The sequence below is a fragment of the Pseudorca crassidens genome, chromosome 8, assembly GCF_039906515.1.
Source record: "Pseudorca crassidens isolate mPseCra1 chromosome 8, mPseCra1.hap1, whole genome shotgun sequence".
In the NCBI taxonomy this organism is placed as follows: domain Eukaryota; kingdom Metazoa; phylum Chordata; class Mammalia; order Artiodactyla; family Delphinidae; genus Pseudorca; species Pseudorca crassidens.
In genome coordinates, this window is record NC_090303.1 from 21,916,621 (window position 1) to 21,932,085 (window position 15,465).

Consider the following 15,465-nt stretch of genomic DNA (forward strand, 5'->3'; position numbering starts at 1 on the left):
TTTTTCCCATAAAGGGTCTTATTTTATTTTTTTACTTTGACAGTAAGGTGGAAATTTTAAAATCTTTCCATGTGGAAGAAGACCGTGGGTCATGCCTGGCATACACTTAAACGTTTGGTGTATTGACATGGCTCATATCTATTTACAAAAGTTGGAGATTTATATCAGGATATATATTTATATCAGGATATACATTTATATCAGGATTACAGGCATAGAAGCCATATTCCACTTTGCAAAGTAGATTAGCACCCCTAAATTCAATCAGTAAAAATCGTACACTGTACAAGAACTCAGGATAAGAGAAAAGAAGGCCCCATGTTAGGATATCCTCACCCTTGGCACCTGCAAGATGATTCTGGCCAGGAATCTGGGGGTGTTGTCACAAAAAACTCTGCTATCTGAACACATGATCAGTGTTAAATGGGAGTCAGAGAGTGTTGAAAATTGGGGATAGAGAGGACTTGGCAGTTCTTCTGCCTCCTGTCTCTGAGCTTATCTCCTACTCATTTTGAAAATCCTTCCTGAGCATCCACCACACGTCAGACTCCAGGCTTGGGACCAGAGGCAAATGCAGCGGGGAGCAGCTCTACCCTCGGCCGCATGTGTTCCTTCATCTGTGTGGTTAATGCTTCCTGATTTCCCCTTCTTTTTTTTGATTCCTTTATTGACATAATGAGAACCTAGTTTGTGTGTGCGTGCATGCTCGTGTGTTTATTTTAATTATATACTTAATAAAGTTTTAATTACCTCTTTATTTTTCACTGTTTTTTTTTAGCTACTATTGTAACAAGTTGATATAAATATTTAAAATAATACTCTAAACTCGGATGCTGTTTTTTTTTGTTTAATAGTCACTGTGAACAGATGTTGCTTTCTAAAATAAGGATTAGGAGAAATACTTAATGGTACTGTTTTTCCTCTGAGAAAGAAAGTTCTTGAGAGAGAAAGTAAGTCGGCTTTTGATAGCTTGTGGTTCTCAGTAGAGAATGTACATCTTGAGAAACAAAGTACCTTTAGTAACCCAAGAACTATTTGAATATATTAGTCACTGAAGATGGAAGCTTAAGGATTAAAATAAATCATGCTTTTTTGATTAAAATCTATGTTATATAGGTGGATGGGGAGATGGTACTCTTATCTGTTGGGGAGATTTGGGGGAAATAAAGCAGAGGGGAGTAGGGTTGGGAATTTGGCTATTCAGCAACTGCATCTACAGGTAACAGCAGTAAATGAGTCAGCAGTAGTGAACACCAGAAAAGTCTGCTGAAACAAAGCAGTCATTACAGTCTTCACTAGGCAAACAAGATCAGGGTCTCAGTGGTCAAGTAGTAAGATACAAGCCAGACTAGGAAGTTAAAGAATAGAATATCAGAGAGCCAGGGATTAAAGTTTTTTCAGCCATGAGGTTACTATTTTTTTCTTTTTAACTATTTTCTAATACATAAATTATGCAGTACAGTAAGTCCTCTACATTCAAATGAGTTCTGTACCAAGAGCGACTTCGTAAGTCCAATTTGTTTGTAAGTCCAACAAAGTTTGCCTAGGTACCCAGCTAACACAATTGGCTATATATCACTGCTTTTACGCTTGCTTCTGGACATCCTGGGCTTGAAATAAAGATACTGTACTACTGTACTCAATACAGTACTGTACAGTAAAGTACACAAAAGCACAACCACTTGTAGAGGATGCATGCATGTGACAATATACACCAGACGTGTGAACTAACTTATGTGACTGGACATATGAATGCACGTTCGCATCTTTGAAAGTTTGCAACGTGAAGGTTCCTATGTAGGGGACTTACTGGAGTACAAAATTCAAAGGTGCAGAATGGTACATAGTGAAAAGTAAGTCAGCCTGTCACCCCATCCCCCAGTCCGCTGTCCCCTTCCCCAGAGGCAACCATCATTAACAGTCTCCTATATAGCCTTGCAGAAGTCTACGCACAGACAAGCAAGTGGTAGTATAATACACGTACTTGCTTTTTTCACATATACATGCAACTGTTATGTTCTTTTTAATGTTTCCATGGCATTTCAATGCACGGTGGAGCATACTTTAATCAAATCCCTATTATAAGATATTTGGATTATTTCTGATCTTCTGCTCTTACAGACAACGATAGAGTTAGTAACCTTAGGCGTGCCTCATTTCACACTGAAATAATTATATTAAAAGGACATATTCCTATCCCAAAAAAGAGGGGATATATGTAAACATATAGCTGATACACTTTGCTGTACAGGAGAAACTAACACAACATTGTAAAGCAACTATACTCCAATAAAAATTAATTTAAAAAACTCAATGAGTGTAAAATAAAAATTCAAGTGATAAAAAAGCATTTTGTCATAATTTGACAGTATTTTTTTCCTATCTCCATAGAACATAAAATAATGGTGTGTCATATATTCAATGATGTCTTAGATTTAATCAAATGTGTAACTATTTTCTATAAAAAATCTTAAATGTTGGCATTATTTTAGAAAATTACCCAGTTCCAAATATTAACACTAGTACACCTTCTTATTTTAAAAAATGAGCATATTTTAAGTCAGTAGAATTTACCTCCAATAAATGTTTACTGAAAACCCTCAAAAAAAGAACTGTACCAGTACAATGTGGAATATTAAAGTAAAGAAGACAGCCCCTGAACTAAAAGAATTTCAAAAATTTAAAGAAAGGACAAATTCCTAATAGTGGGATTGCTGGATCAATGGGTTTGTTTAAAAAAATTTTTTTAATTGTGGAAAAATAGACATAACATAGAATATACCGTCTTGACCTTTTTTTTTTTTAGCCGCATGCGGGCCTCTCACTGCTGTGGCCTCTCCCGTTGCGGAGCACAAGCTCCGGACGCGTAGGCTCAGCGGCCATGGCTCACGGGTCCAGCCGCTCCGCGGCATGTGGGATCCTCCCAGACCGGGGCACGAACCCGCGTCCCCTGCATCGGCAGGCGGACTCTCAACCACTGCGCTACCAGGGAAGCCCCTTGACCATTTTTAAATGTACGGTTCAGTAGTGCTAAGTATATTCACCTTGTTCTGCACCCAATTTCCAGAATTTTTCATCTCACAAAACTGAAACTCTCTATCGATTAAACACCTTCTCATTTCCCCCTCCTCCCAGCTCCTGGCCACCACATTCTACTTTGTTTCTATGAATCTGACTACTCTTAGATACCTCATAGTTTACAATACATCATCTTTTGTGACTGGCTTATTTTACTTAGCATAATGTCTTCAAGATGCATCCATGTTGTACCATGTGACAGGATTTCCCTCCTTTTTAAGACAATAATATTCCATTGTATGTACATACCACATTTTGTTTATCTGTTTAGCTGTCAGTGGACACTTGGGTTGCTCCCACCTCTTGGCTATTATAAATAATGCTGCTATGAACATAGTGTACAAGTATCTCTTTGAGATCCTACTTTCAATACTTTTGAAGTGGAATTACCAGATCATGAGTTTGTGTATTTAAAAAGACATTTTTACTGCTAAGGTGCTCTCCATAAAGGTTGTAATAATTTATGTTCCCCTCAACAATAAATGTCTCTTTACTGTGCTCTGACTTTTCAACTTTTGTCACTCTGTTGGGGGAAAAGGTTATCTCATAATAGTCTTTATTTACCTTTACGTTAAAATGAGTGGAGTGGAGCATCTTTTCATATGTTTAAGATTGTTTTAAAATATAGTGTATTGGGAGTCCCTGGTGGTCTAGTGGTTAGGATCTGGTGCTTTCACTGCTGTGGCCCGGGTTCAATCCCTGGTCGGGGAACTGAGATCCCGCAAGCCTCGGGGTTCAGCCAATAAATAAATAGATAGATAGATAAATAAAATATAGTGTATTAATAGAAAATGTGAAGTATAGGAAGGCCAACAGGTCAGGAGACAATTGCCACTGGAATGATAGTCTATTACTCACAGTTCCTAAAAGAAGGAGGCATGCCATGTCATGGGGGGAAGCACCAGGTGGGTCAGGAGGCAGAGGGAGAGGGCAGAACAGTGGGCAAGAGCCTTTATTGTTGTTTCCCTGGGAAGGAATGGATGAGGCAGAGTAAGCAGCTTAGGATTGGCTAGTTTGAATAATTTCAGCAGGCTCTGGGGCATAGGAGATGTCCCTAGTTTTTGGCACCTGGCATTGGGATGATGAGGGCAGTTGTATAGTTGACCAGAGTGTGAGGACCTAATAAACGAGATGGCTAAGGGTGTGGACTCTGGATTGGTTGGTTTCCATTTGGAAAGTTGTCCTCCTCCCAGGAGGAGGACTCTTGTCAAGGTGGGCGAGGAGGACAATGAAGGAGGCAAGGTGACTCAGGCATATTATCAGGTGGTTTTGAACAAGGCGTATCTGGCATAGGCGTGTAGGGCAGATGCTAAAGCATCAACCTTACAGAAGCTGGAAGCATGGTTAATGTAGAGACCTATTTGTACTTTCTTTTTTTCGTAAATTTTGTTCACGTCCTTTTTTCCTTTGTTTTTTATTGTGTAGTTTTTCTTAGAGATTCTTTATACATACAGAAAGTAGGCCTTTGTGTATAATATGCATTGCAAACTCTTTCTCTCGGATTTTGGATTTCTTTTGAGTTTGCTTACGGTGGCTTTTCTCCATGTGGCAGTTTATTTTTTATGTGCTTAAATTTACTGATCTTTTCTTTTACAACTTCACGATTTTAGGTCCTACTTAAGAAGACCTTTGGCACTCTGATACATAAATTGTTTCCTGTGTTTTCTCCTAGTACATTGATAGTTTGAGTCATCGTATTTTAACCTTTATTCTATCTGGCATGTATGTTGGTATAAGGGGAAATGGAGAGGAGATGATGGGAAGCTTAGAACCTCATGCCAAGTCCATTATCTTCTGAGGCAAATGTTCTTTACATATTCCCAGCCCATGCATACCTACGTGTAGGCAAACAAGTATACCTGGGTGGCATCAGAGATATGAATTAAGGGGGTACAAGCATTACCAGACATCAACCTCAGATTAAGAAGACAGGAATTTTGCTGTCTATAGAGACTACATCTAAGAATGGACAGGCTCAAACTATGTTAAATACTAATGGTTTGGAAAGAAAATCTCTGATTGGTGGGAGGTTGCGGGGAGTGGAAGAGTGGTTCAGTAAAAATGGGTTGCAGTCCTTGCTCTGCATGTACTAGCCATACAGACTTCAGAGAGCCATGTAAGTTCTCTGAGCCTCATTTTACACTAATAGTACATTTCTCACCTTCAAGGGTACCTCACTGTCTACCATCGTGATTTTCATCCTCTTTTTAAACTGCTTTTATCACTTTTTTTCCAGTAAAAATCATACACAGCAGCACAATATGTAAAACAGAGTTGGATGTGGTGGATATAGAAGTGAAGGGTGCAGAGGTGAAGGTCGCTCCCCATTCTCTCCCCTTCACATCTCCTGTCACCACCAGCACCACAGCTCCAGTCCCCCTGGGGCGCTGGGGAAACCCCCATGCTCTGTGTAGATAGTTTGTGAACTGAATAAAAGGGAGCCATCTCTCTTCCACCCTAAAACCCTTCTCAGCACAGCCAAAGGAAACACAGATCTGCCTCCAGAAACCTGTGGAAAGCAACGTGACTATACTGAAGGTTCCTTCAGGAAGAGAGGAGGGAGTTCCACAGCGCATCATGCGGCAAAACTTCCTAAAATTCCTCATCAAAGCAGATTCCTCTCCCACACACACCCAACTTGACCCCCTCTTTAAAAACTTCCCCGGAAACATTTTTTCCCATCCCCAGGCAGGTTTTTCCCCCTTTCTATCTACACCCCTCTTCTCCTTGATATCTTTGGCCATTTCATTATTTTATAAAACAGTCTTTAGAGTTCCTTCCAGTTTTCCTCCCCACCCAGTATCCCATCATCACCTCAGGTCCAAGGCACAGAACTGAACAATCAATAGGTGGCTGGGGGAGATTGTAGGCACTTAGATTTGATTTTTTTCTTGCATTAACATAAGGATTAAATATCACTTGCTTGAACTTATAGTCAAATCCCTCTACAATCTGATCACCCATTTCTTTCTTCTCTTTAAATTTTTTTTACTGTTCTCTGCTATATATACCTTATGCTCCAGCCACATTAGACCTATCATTGTTTTCCTAACTAGCTCCTGATTTTCCAACCTGCTTTTGCTCATCCTCTACACAGCCTAGGAGTGCTTTCCACACTTCAGTGCTTCAGAACTCTATGCAGTTTTTCCAGGACAGCTCAGACCCCACCTTCTTAAAGCATGCCACTTCCTTGACAAAATGGGAACACTTCTGTTGCTGTAACTTCCCTGCATAGTGCTTGTACCATATGCCACTTATTATTTCTTCCCTGTTTTTTAAGCTAATCTATAGTAGCTTTAGGAACTTTGAAAGCACGAAGCCTTTGCTATTCTTCTTGATATTCCTTGCCAACTCTTAGTGCACTGTAACATGTGTAGCCATGCCACTTGCAAAGGAATAGATGTACATAGTAATTAGTAACGTCCTCCACCAGAAGAATCACACTACTGAATCACTACTTTACATGGCACACTTAAAGAGGAGAAATTTCTTCTGAGTTTCTGAATGCATTTTCCGCATCAAGTCCACCTAAATTCTCAGATACTTAAATGTTTAAAGTTAGAAATATCTGGGACTTCCCTGGTGGCTCAGTGGTTAAGAATCCGCCTGCCAATGCAGGGAATACGGGTCCGAGCCCTGGTCCAGGAAGATCCCACATGCCACAGAGCAACTAAGCCCGTGTGCCACAACTATTGAGCCTGCGCTCTAGAGCCCATGAGCCACAACTACTGAGCCCTCGTGCCACAACTACTAAAGCCCGCGTGCCTAGAGCCCGTCCTCCATAACAAGAGGAGCCACTGCAATGAGAAGCCCACGCACCGCAATGAAGAGTAGCCCCCGCTCGCTGCAACTAGAGAAAGCCTGCGCGCACCAACAAGGACCCAACGCGGCCAAAAATAAATTAATTAATAAAATAAAATAAAATTCTAAAAAGAAATATCATAACACGTTAGAGCCATTGTACATCTATTTCAGTTTTATTTTTGCTGACTGAGCAAGGGATATGCAATGGGGAGGCATTGATTTTCAAATATTTTTTGAAAACAGAACAAAATCTTTTAAGTGAAATTGAAGATGAAGCCTCAAAATCCAAGATATAAAAGCAGAACTATTCGAGGTGAACAGTGCTTCATGCAGCATACATTCTCCAGGCATCTCCCCCTATCCCACTTCCTTTAACCTTCATGAAATATGTCTACAGAACCTTAGGGTCGCTGGGGACACAGTTCAAGAACCTCTACTATAGCGGTTCAGCCTGTTAAACACCAACCCCATAAATACCATACCATAAAGACTGTAACTTATGTAACCATTCAACTTCCATAACTACCCATGATATACCCATAAGCCGCTCTAGATTTTTAATCATTTGCTTGATCAGATAAAGACAGAAATTTTACTTGTTATAGGATAGAAATTTTAAAAGTCACCATCGGCAGCACCATTCATTTATAAATGATATTTGCATTTTTAAGGAATTATTTTATATAATGAAAATAAGAACTTTGGTGTTTACATGAGAAATCTTTTGGCTCCCAAAGAACTTACAAAATGCTTTGTAGTTAAGGGGAATGTTTTCCTGGTGAATCCTGCCATGTAACCATGGAAGTAAAACAGTGTTTGGAGAGAACAGAAACTTGCCTGCCTTTTCTGCCAGAATTGTTATAAATTCTGACTTAGCTACAGAAAATAAATAATTTTTAACCACTAGGTTAAGTAGGGACATTAACACCCTTGAAAATAAATTCTTTTAAAAAAAAATCTTCCATCAACAGAATATCATGTAATTGTTTTTGTTAAGATACAAAAGAGATGTTTCACCTTAAATTACGATTTAATTGGAATCATCTTCCACTTTGTAGATTCACACAGAAAATCAGAGCAGGGGTGATACTGAGGTTTACAATGTATGTACTTTACCATGGAATTTCCACAGGTTATTTATCGGAGAAAATTAGTCCATTTCATGAGAAAAACACCAAGAAAGCCAGGAAAGCTGAAAATGGATAATGGCCCACACATGATACAGAGTTTGTAGATAACAGAGATTGTTTGTTTCTTTGTTTTCCTCAAGGAAGACTTTAGTGGTGTAAAGTCTTTACCTCCTTATTGTGGCACTACCCTCAGCAACAGAGATATCATTGGAAATGCTCCTAGGAAAGTGTCCAGCACATGGTTGGCACTCGGCAAGGGACAGCTGCTTATCATTATGAGTATTCAGAAGCAGAATCGCTAAACAAAAATTAAAACAGGTTACTTGGATTAACTGAAAAAACTTATGATACTCATTACTGAATGGGAAATAAATGTAGGCAAATAGTTTTGTGGCCCCTTCTCTGATAAACTTTCACAACATAAGCACAAATTACTTGCCTCTTGTAGAAGATGAGAAAACCAATTTCCAGAGATAGAAAGTGAGCAAGTTTTCAGATTCTATATGATTCCAAATATGCTGAACTTTTGTATGAGGGCTTTTGGAATAGAGAAGCAATTCATCTTAAACAGTGTCATCCTTAATCACTCAGAGAAAATCTTTTTTTAAATTAATTAATTTATTTATGTATTTTTGGCTGCGTTGGGTCTTCGTTGCTGCACACGGGCTCTCTCTAGTTGAGGCGAGCAGGGGCTACTCTTGGTTGCGGTGCACAGGCTTCTCATTGCGGTGGCTTCTCTTGTTGCAGAGCACAGGCTCTAGGCGTGTGGGCTTCAGTAGCTGCAATGTGCAGGCTCAGTAGTTGTAGCTTGTGGGCTCTAGAGCACAGGCTCAGCAGTTGTGGCACACGGGCTTAGTTGCTCCACAGCATGTGGGATCTTCCCGGACCAGGGCTCGAACTTGTGTCCACTGCATTGGCAGGCAGACTCCCAACCACTGCGCCACCAGGGAAGTCCCACTCAGAGGAAATCTTGAATGCTAGAGATTAAACTTATATTTTGAGAGTTTAGAAAGTTATTATTTGGAAAAGATCTTATTCAAAATAATTTAATAAGCATGTCACACATGCTATACACATAGTAGGCAAATGATAAATATTTATTGGATTAAGATAATAAAGATAAATGTAATAGCTATTTTAAGGGGCTAAAACAAAAAAGCTGTCTATTTTAAAATGTGATTTTTTGCTTTCAAAAGAAGAATATATATTCTAAGCATTACAGTGCAGATTTCATTCTGAAAATGGCTAATAAAATAATAAAGATCGGGCTTCCCTGGTGGTACAGTGGTTAAGAATCCGCCTGCCAATGCAGCGGACACAAGTTCGAGCCCTGGTCCGGGAAGATCCCACATGCTGAGGAGCAATAAGCCCGTGCACCACAACTACTGAGTGAGCCTGCGCTCTAGAGCACGCAAGCCACAACTACTGAAGACTGCGCCCTAGAGCCTGTGCTCCGCAACAAGAGAAGCCACCGCGATGAGAAGCCTGTGCACCGCAACGAAGAGTAGCCCCCGCTCGCCTCAACTAGAGAAAGCCCACACACAGCCACAAAAAAAAACCCAAAAAACAAAAGCTTCATGATGTTGGGTTTGGCAATGATTTCTAGGATTTGACACCAAAACCACAAGACACAAAAGTGAAAATAGATAAGTTGGATTACATCAAAATAAAAAAATAATAAAGATCATTTTGCGTTACTGTGTGAAGCCTAGGAAGATGCTGATCACCAGTTATCTAGATCATGGTTTTAATTTTGGTTTACCCCTGGGACACAGGTGCACTAACAGCACAGAATTTGTTATAGGGAATTAAACCGCCTGAAGTTCTATTTTATGACAATCTATTTTATATAACATTGCTTAAAATAAGTTAGCTATTGGCCAAGTGTGATTTTTGTTGTATTGACTTTTGACTACATGTAAGAGCTACATGTCTATTTTATTTCAGTGGGCAGGTTTCCTTGTGTGCTATAGCAGATGTGTTACAAATACCATATATAAGCATGAATGTATATTATATATGTACATGTGGGGTATTCGTGTGTGTGTGTGCATGTACATGCATCAACACACCACAAGGGGAGCCTACCCATACGCAGAGAACTACTCTCATTTCTACCTGCAGCTGGACCCAACATAAGTGAAAATTCCGAGTCATATTTATTGATAGCCATTCCAGTGTAAGCTCTTTGAAAGCTATTAGAAATACAAGACTTAGGTTACCTCTAATTTGGATAGCTATTGGAGAATGTTTGTGAAAGAAGCAAGTTTTAAGATCATTAATGTCTTAAAAATAGAGAAAAGGAGTAAAACCAGTCTCTGCGTAACTAAAGGTTTATAATCATAGCAAACTAGTGCTCTAATGATTTAAAATGTCCATACATGATTCCTCAAACTTGGGCATTACACTGTTAACAAAGAATGTTTTTTGGTCTATGGCCTAGTTCATATTTCTTTTGCTATATGCACACGTACACACATACACACACACGCACATGCACACACTGTATCGTGCGTGACAACCCTCCACCCTCACAAGCTGGCGTCTCCCAGAAGATGCACTATCTGAGGCTTCAGTATGTCATCGCTCCCTCCCTTCACTGTGAAGTGACTGCTTAAGTCAAAAGCAATGATTTGCAGAAATCCATAGTAGAGTAACATAATGGCTTCTAAGACATCTAGTAACCCAACAAAATAGTGTGGCTGAGAGAAGCAAGGAAAAGCACATCCAAATCTCAAATAATCCAGAGAAAGTACCTGTTCCAGTAGGAAGAAATCTCTGCCCTCTTCATAAGGAAGCAACCCTGGGACTTCTCAAATGACACATTTACAAGGTGGGTGGATGGGATACGACTGTGCTGGTTCCTCCCTATCTCCAACCCCTTCTGTGAAAGCGTTTGCCCCACGTACACCTATTTACTAGGTTATTTCATCTAGTCCCACAGATTCATTACCATCTATATTCTAGCGACCTAGAGGTCTTTCCTGAACATCACACTAACATCCAAATGCCATCCACTTGGATGTCTTATAGATATTTGAACTGAGAAGATTCAAAACTGCGGGTCCCCACCCCTTACCCGCCCGCCCACACACTTTCCAGACAGCTCCCCCGCGCAGTTCTTCCCCATCTCAGTCAACAGTGGCTCCGTCCTTCAAGTTGCTCAGGCTAAAATCCCGTACTTTTCTGCTATAACTCTAAATCTTTCCACTGTCCACCCCTTTATCTTAAAGATCCAGTTCACTGCAACCACCGTCACTCTCCAAGGTTATTGCAAATACCATCAAACTGGTGTTCATGCTTCAATCTTGTCTCTCAACAGTCTATTCTCCGCTTTTAAAACTGGATGAAATCATGTACCTTCTGTAATCAAAACCCTTACGGCTCTTACCTACTCTGAGTAAAAGGCAAAATCCTCACCATGACTCACAAGGTCTAGATGATCTGGCAGCCCCACCCGCATTTCTTATGTAACCCCAACTCCCCAAGCTCTCTCTGACCTCATCTCCTAAACCCCTCTCACCCGAGACTGTCTGCTTTTCCAGCCTCCTTGCTGACCCTAGAACGTGCCAAGCACCTTTGCACCTGATGCTCCCTTTGCCTGGAGCATACTTCTCCCGGATATCTGCCTGGCTTGTCCTCCTGTATCTTCAAATCTCTGTTCCAATGCCACCTCCACAGAGAGGTCTCCCCAGACCACCTGTATAAAATAGCACCTTTCCTCTGATACTCCTTATCTCTCCTTACCCTGCTTAATTTTTCATGGCATTTATCATATATTGTTTATTTATTCATCTCTTCTGATTAAATATAAACTCCCTGAGTATAGGGGTCTTGTCTGTTTTGGTCTTCCTTGAAGACCACATCATATACTCTCAATAAATACCTTTTAAATGAATGACAGCAAACTCCACTCTAACATTTCTGTCTTCATAAATCTTTTAATTCCAAGACATTTTTGGCTTCTCAACTTTAGTTAATACAAGCTGCTGTTGAAGCTAGGTAGGTGTTTTTTTTTTAACATCTTTATTGGAGTATAATTGCTTTACAATGGTGTGTTAGTTTCTGCTTTAGGTAGGTGTTAAATAATCAAACTACTGGAACCAAACACATCTGCCCAAACTAGCCCATTGAATTCAGAATTTCTGGTAAATATACCTATATCAATGAACTCGGTCACATATGAAATTCTGTTTTTTCTTCTTTAGTCAAGCAAAACCTCAAAATCTGTCTTTACGCATATCCCCCAGCTTTCTGCTGATATAAATTAGCAGAGTTGTATAAAGACTTCTCTGCCAGTTTGACTTTATAATTGACCAGAGGGCACGTCTTGCCCTGGTTACAGATCTGGGGATGCTGAGAAGTGGGATGGAGGAGCGTAAAGGAGAATTAAGATCACTCCCTCAGAATGAGTGTTTTTGTTTTTTTCAGACATATACCCAGGAGTGGAATTCCTGGGCCATATGATAGTTCTATTTTTAGTTTTTTGAAAAATCTCCATACTGTTTTCCACAGTGGCTGCACCAGTTTACATTCCCATCAACAGTGCACAAGGGTTCCCTTTTCTCCACACCCTCGCCAACATTTGTTGTTTCTGTTCTTTTGGATGATAGCCGTTCTGACAGGTGTGAGGTGATATCTTATTTGGTTTTGATTTGCATTTCCCAGATGATTAGTGATGCTGAGCATCTTTTCACGTGCCTGTTGGCCAGCCATTTGCATTTCCTCTTTGGAAAAATGTCTATTCAAGTCTTCTCCCCATTTTTTGATTGGGTAGTTTGTTCTGTTGATGTTGAGTGGTATGAGCTGTTTATATATGTTGGATATTAATCCTTTACTGGTCATATCATTTGCAAATATTTTCTCCCATTCAGTAGGTTGTCTTTTTCCAATGGTTTCTTTTTTTTTAATGTATTTATTTTTATTTATTTATTTTTGGCTGCGTTGGGTCTTCGTTGCTGCACATGGGCTTTCTCTAGTTGTGGCGAGCTGGGTCTACTCTTCGTTGCGGTGCACGGGCTTCTCATTGTGGTGGCTTCTCTTGTTGCGGAGCATGGGCTCTAGAGCGCAGGCTCAGTAGTCGTGGCGCCTGGGCCTAGTTGCTCTGCGGCATGTGGGATCTTCCCGGACTGGGGTTCAAACCCGTGTCCCCTGCATTGGCAGGCGGATTCTTAACCACTGCGTCATCAGGGAAGCCCTCAATGGTTTCCTTTGCTGTGCAAAACTTAAGTTTAATTAGGTCCCATTTGTTTATTTTTGCTTTTATTTCCTCTACTTTAGGAGACAAATTCAAAAAAATATTGCTGCTATTTATGTCAGAGTGTTCTGACTATGTTTTCCTCTACAAGTTTTATAGTATCCAATCTTACATTTAGGTCTTTAATCCATTTGATAGAGAATGTTCTAATTTCATTCTTTTACATGTAGTTGTCAAGATACATGCACCCCAACGTTCATGGTGGCATTATTTACAATTGCCAAGATATGGAAGCAAGCTAAGTGTCCATCAACAGATGAATGGATAAAGAAGATGTGGTATATATATACAATGGAATACTACTCAGCCATAAAAAAGAATGAAATTTTGTCATTTGCAGTAACATGGATGGACTTGGAGGGCATTATGCTAAGTGAAACAAGCCAGACAGAGAAAGATAAATACTAAATGGTATCACTTTTATGTGGAATCGAGAAAATACAACAAAATAGTGAATATAACAAAAAGAAGCAGACTCACAGACATAGAGAACAAACTAGTGATTACCAGTGGGGAGGGAGGAGGGGCATATAGGGGTGGGAGAGCAGGAGGTACAAACTATTGGGTATAAGATAGACCCAAGGATGTACTGTGTAACATGGGCAGTATAGCCAATAGTTTGTAATGACTGTAAATGGAAAGTCACCTTTAAAAACTGTATTAAAATTTTTTTTGAAAGATTACTCCCTCAGGAAAGAAGACAACAGTGCCTTCAGCAAGAAGCCCTCTATCTAATGTGGGGGAGGGACCACTCCAAGGAGTCACGCAGGCTGCCACGCATTTGGGAATTCAGGGGACTCTGAGCTCTCCAAGTACCCCCAATTTCCCTCACTCCTATTCTCACTTCCAACTCTTCCCAATCAATAAACAAAAGAAACCTGGCAGAGCTATGCTTCAGTAAACATTGCAAATTGGTAATGCACAGAATGAAATTCGAGTTTGGATTCAGCCAACTCTCCTTGTTACCTCTGGGGAGAGGGAGGACATTGGAATTGAAGGTGGTTTGCAAAGGGGTCTTTAGTCTAAGCTATAATTTAAAAAAAATTAAAGCATTTATGCATTTGGTATGATTAAAATTAATTTCAAATTTGCAATACGGTATAAGTATGAAAAACTACTTTTTTCTTTAGGAACTCAGCCAGGTAGAACAATCACTGTCTGGCCTAGTACAACCATACTCCTCTGCATGATATATACCCAGAGGCATGTTCCTAGAACCCCTTCTAAAAGTTTGTCATTCTTATGTATGCAATGCTATAGTATATGTGATCCTGTCTTGCCGTCTCCTCCCCTGAAGTCAATCACTTCTAAACCGCATTCACAATCTCCCAGATCCTCAGACTTGGTGGTACCTACTCCTTCCCCAGTTGTAACTCTGGCTTCTTTAGACTATAGCTCTTCATCTATGGTAACATATTCATGAACCACTTTGAGTAATAACACTCTTGTCTCAAATTTCCTTTACATCCTAGCCTAACAGATTGATTTTAGGGTAGAACCTAGACGATTATGGAATAATGTAATATATAATAAGGAATATATAGGACGGTATAGGACCAAAGAGACAAGGCACCAAACCCCTCCTGATGTCATCAGGAAAGATAATTATTTAGGATGATGATGATGATGATAATAGATATGTATGTTCTAGGTGCTTTGCATATGCTATCTCATTTAATCGTCTCAATAACTCTATTCTACTGTTATCCCAGTTTTATAATTGAAGGAACCAAAGAACAATGAGATTAAGTGATTTTGCCTGTTTTCACACAGCTTGCAAATAATGGAGCTGAAATTCATACCTAGTTAGTCTGGCTGCTGAGTCCCTGCTCTTAATTACGGATAATAAGACAAAACTCAGTGGGGGTCAAGGATGCCATTCTATCTAGACCAAGGGAACAGTAACACAAAGTAATGAAAATATGAGAGAATATGGTTTGTACTAGAACAACAAGGCATTCAGTTTGGCAGGAGTGTGAGTAGTGGCAGAAAGGACACTGAAAGGGTAGGCAGAAATCGGTTCACGAAGGGGCTTATTTGCTGGATTTTATCATATACAAAATGAGGAGCTGTTGACAGGTTTTAAGCAGGAAAATAACATGATCAGAATTGTATTTTTGAATAATCCCTGTGGCAGTGATATGAAGGATGGATTGGAATAGATTCAAACTGGGGGCACAGGTCACTATTAGGAAG

At 39.9% G+C, this 15,465-nt stretch overlaps 1 protein-coding gene across 1 annotated transcript in view; it reads left to right on the top strand.

Annotated features, from left to right (window-relative positions):
* Window positions 1-15,465, top strand: part of CCDC146 (coiled-coil domain containing 146) — a 109,137-nt gene that overhangs the window by 7,176 nt on the left and 86,496 nt on the right. The gene's annotated exons all lie outside the window — the stretch shown is intronic.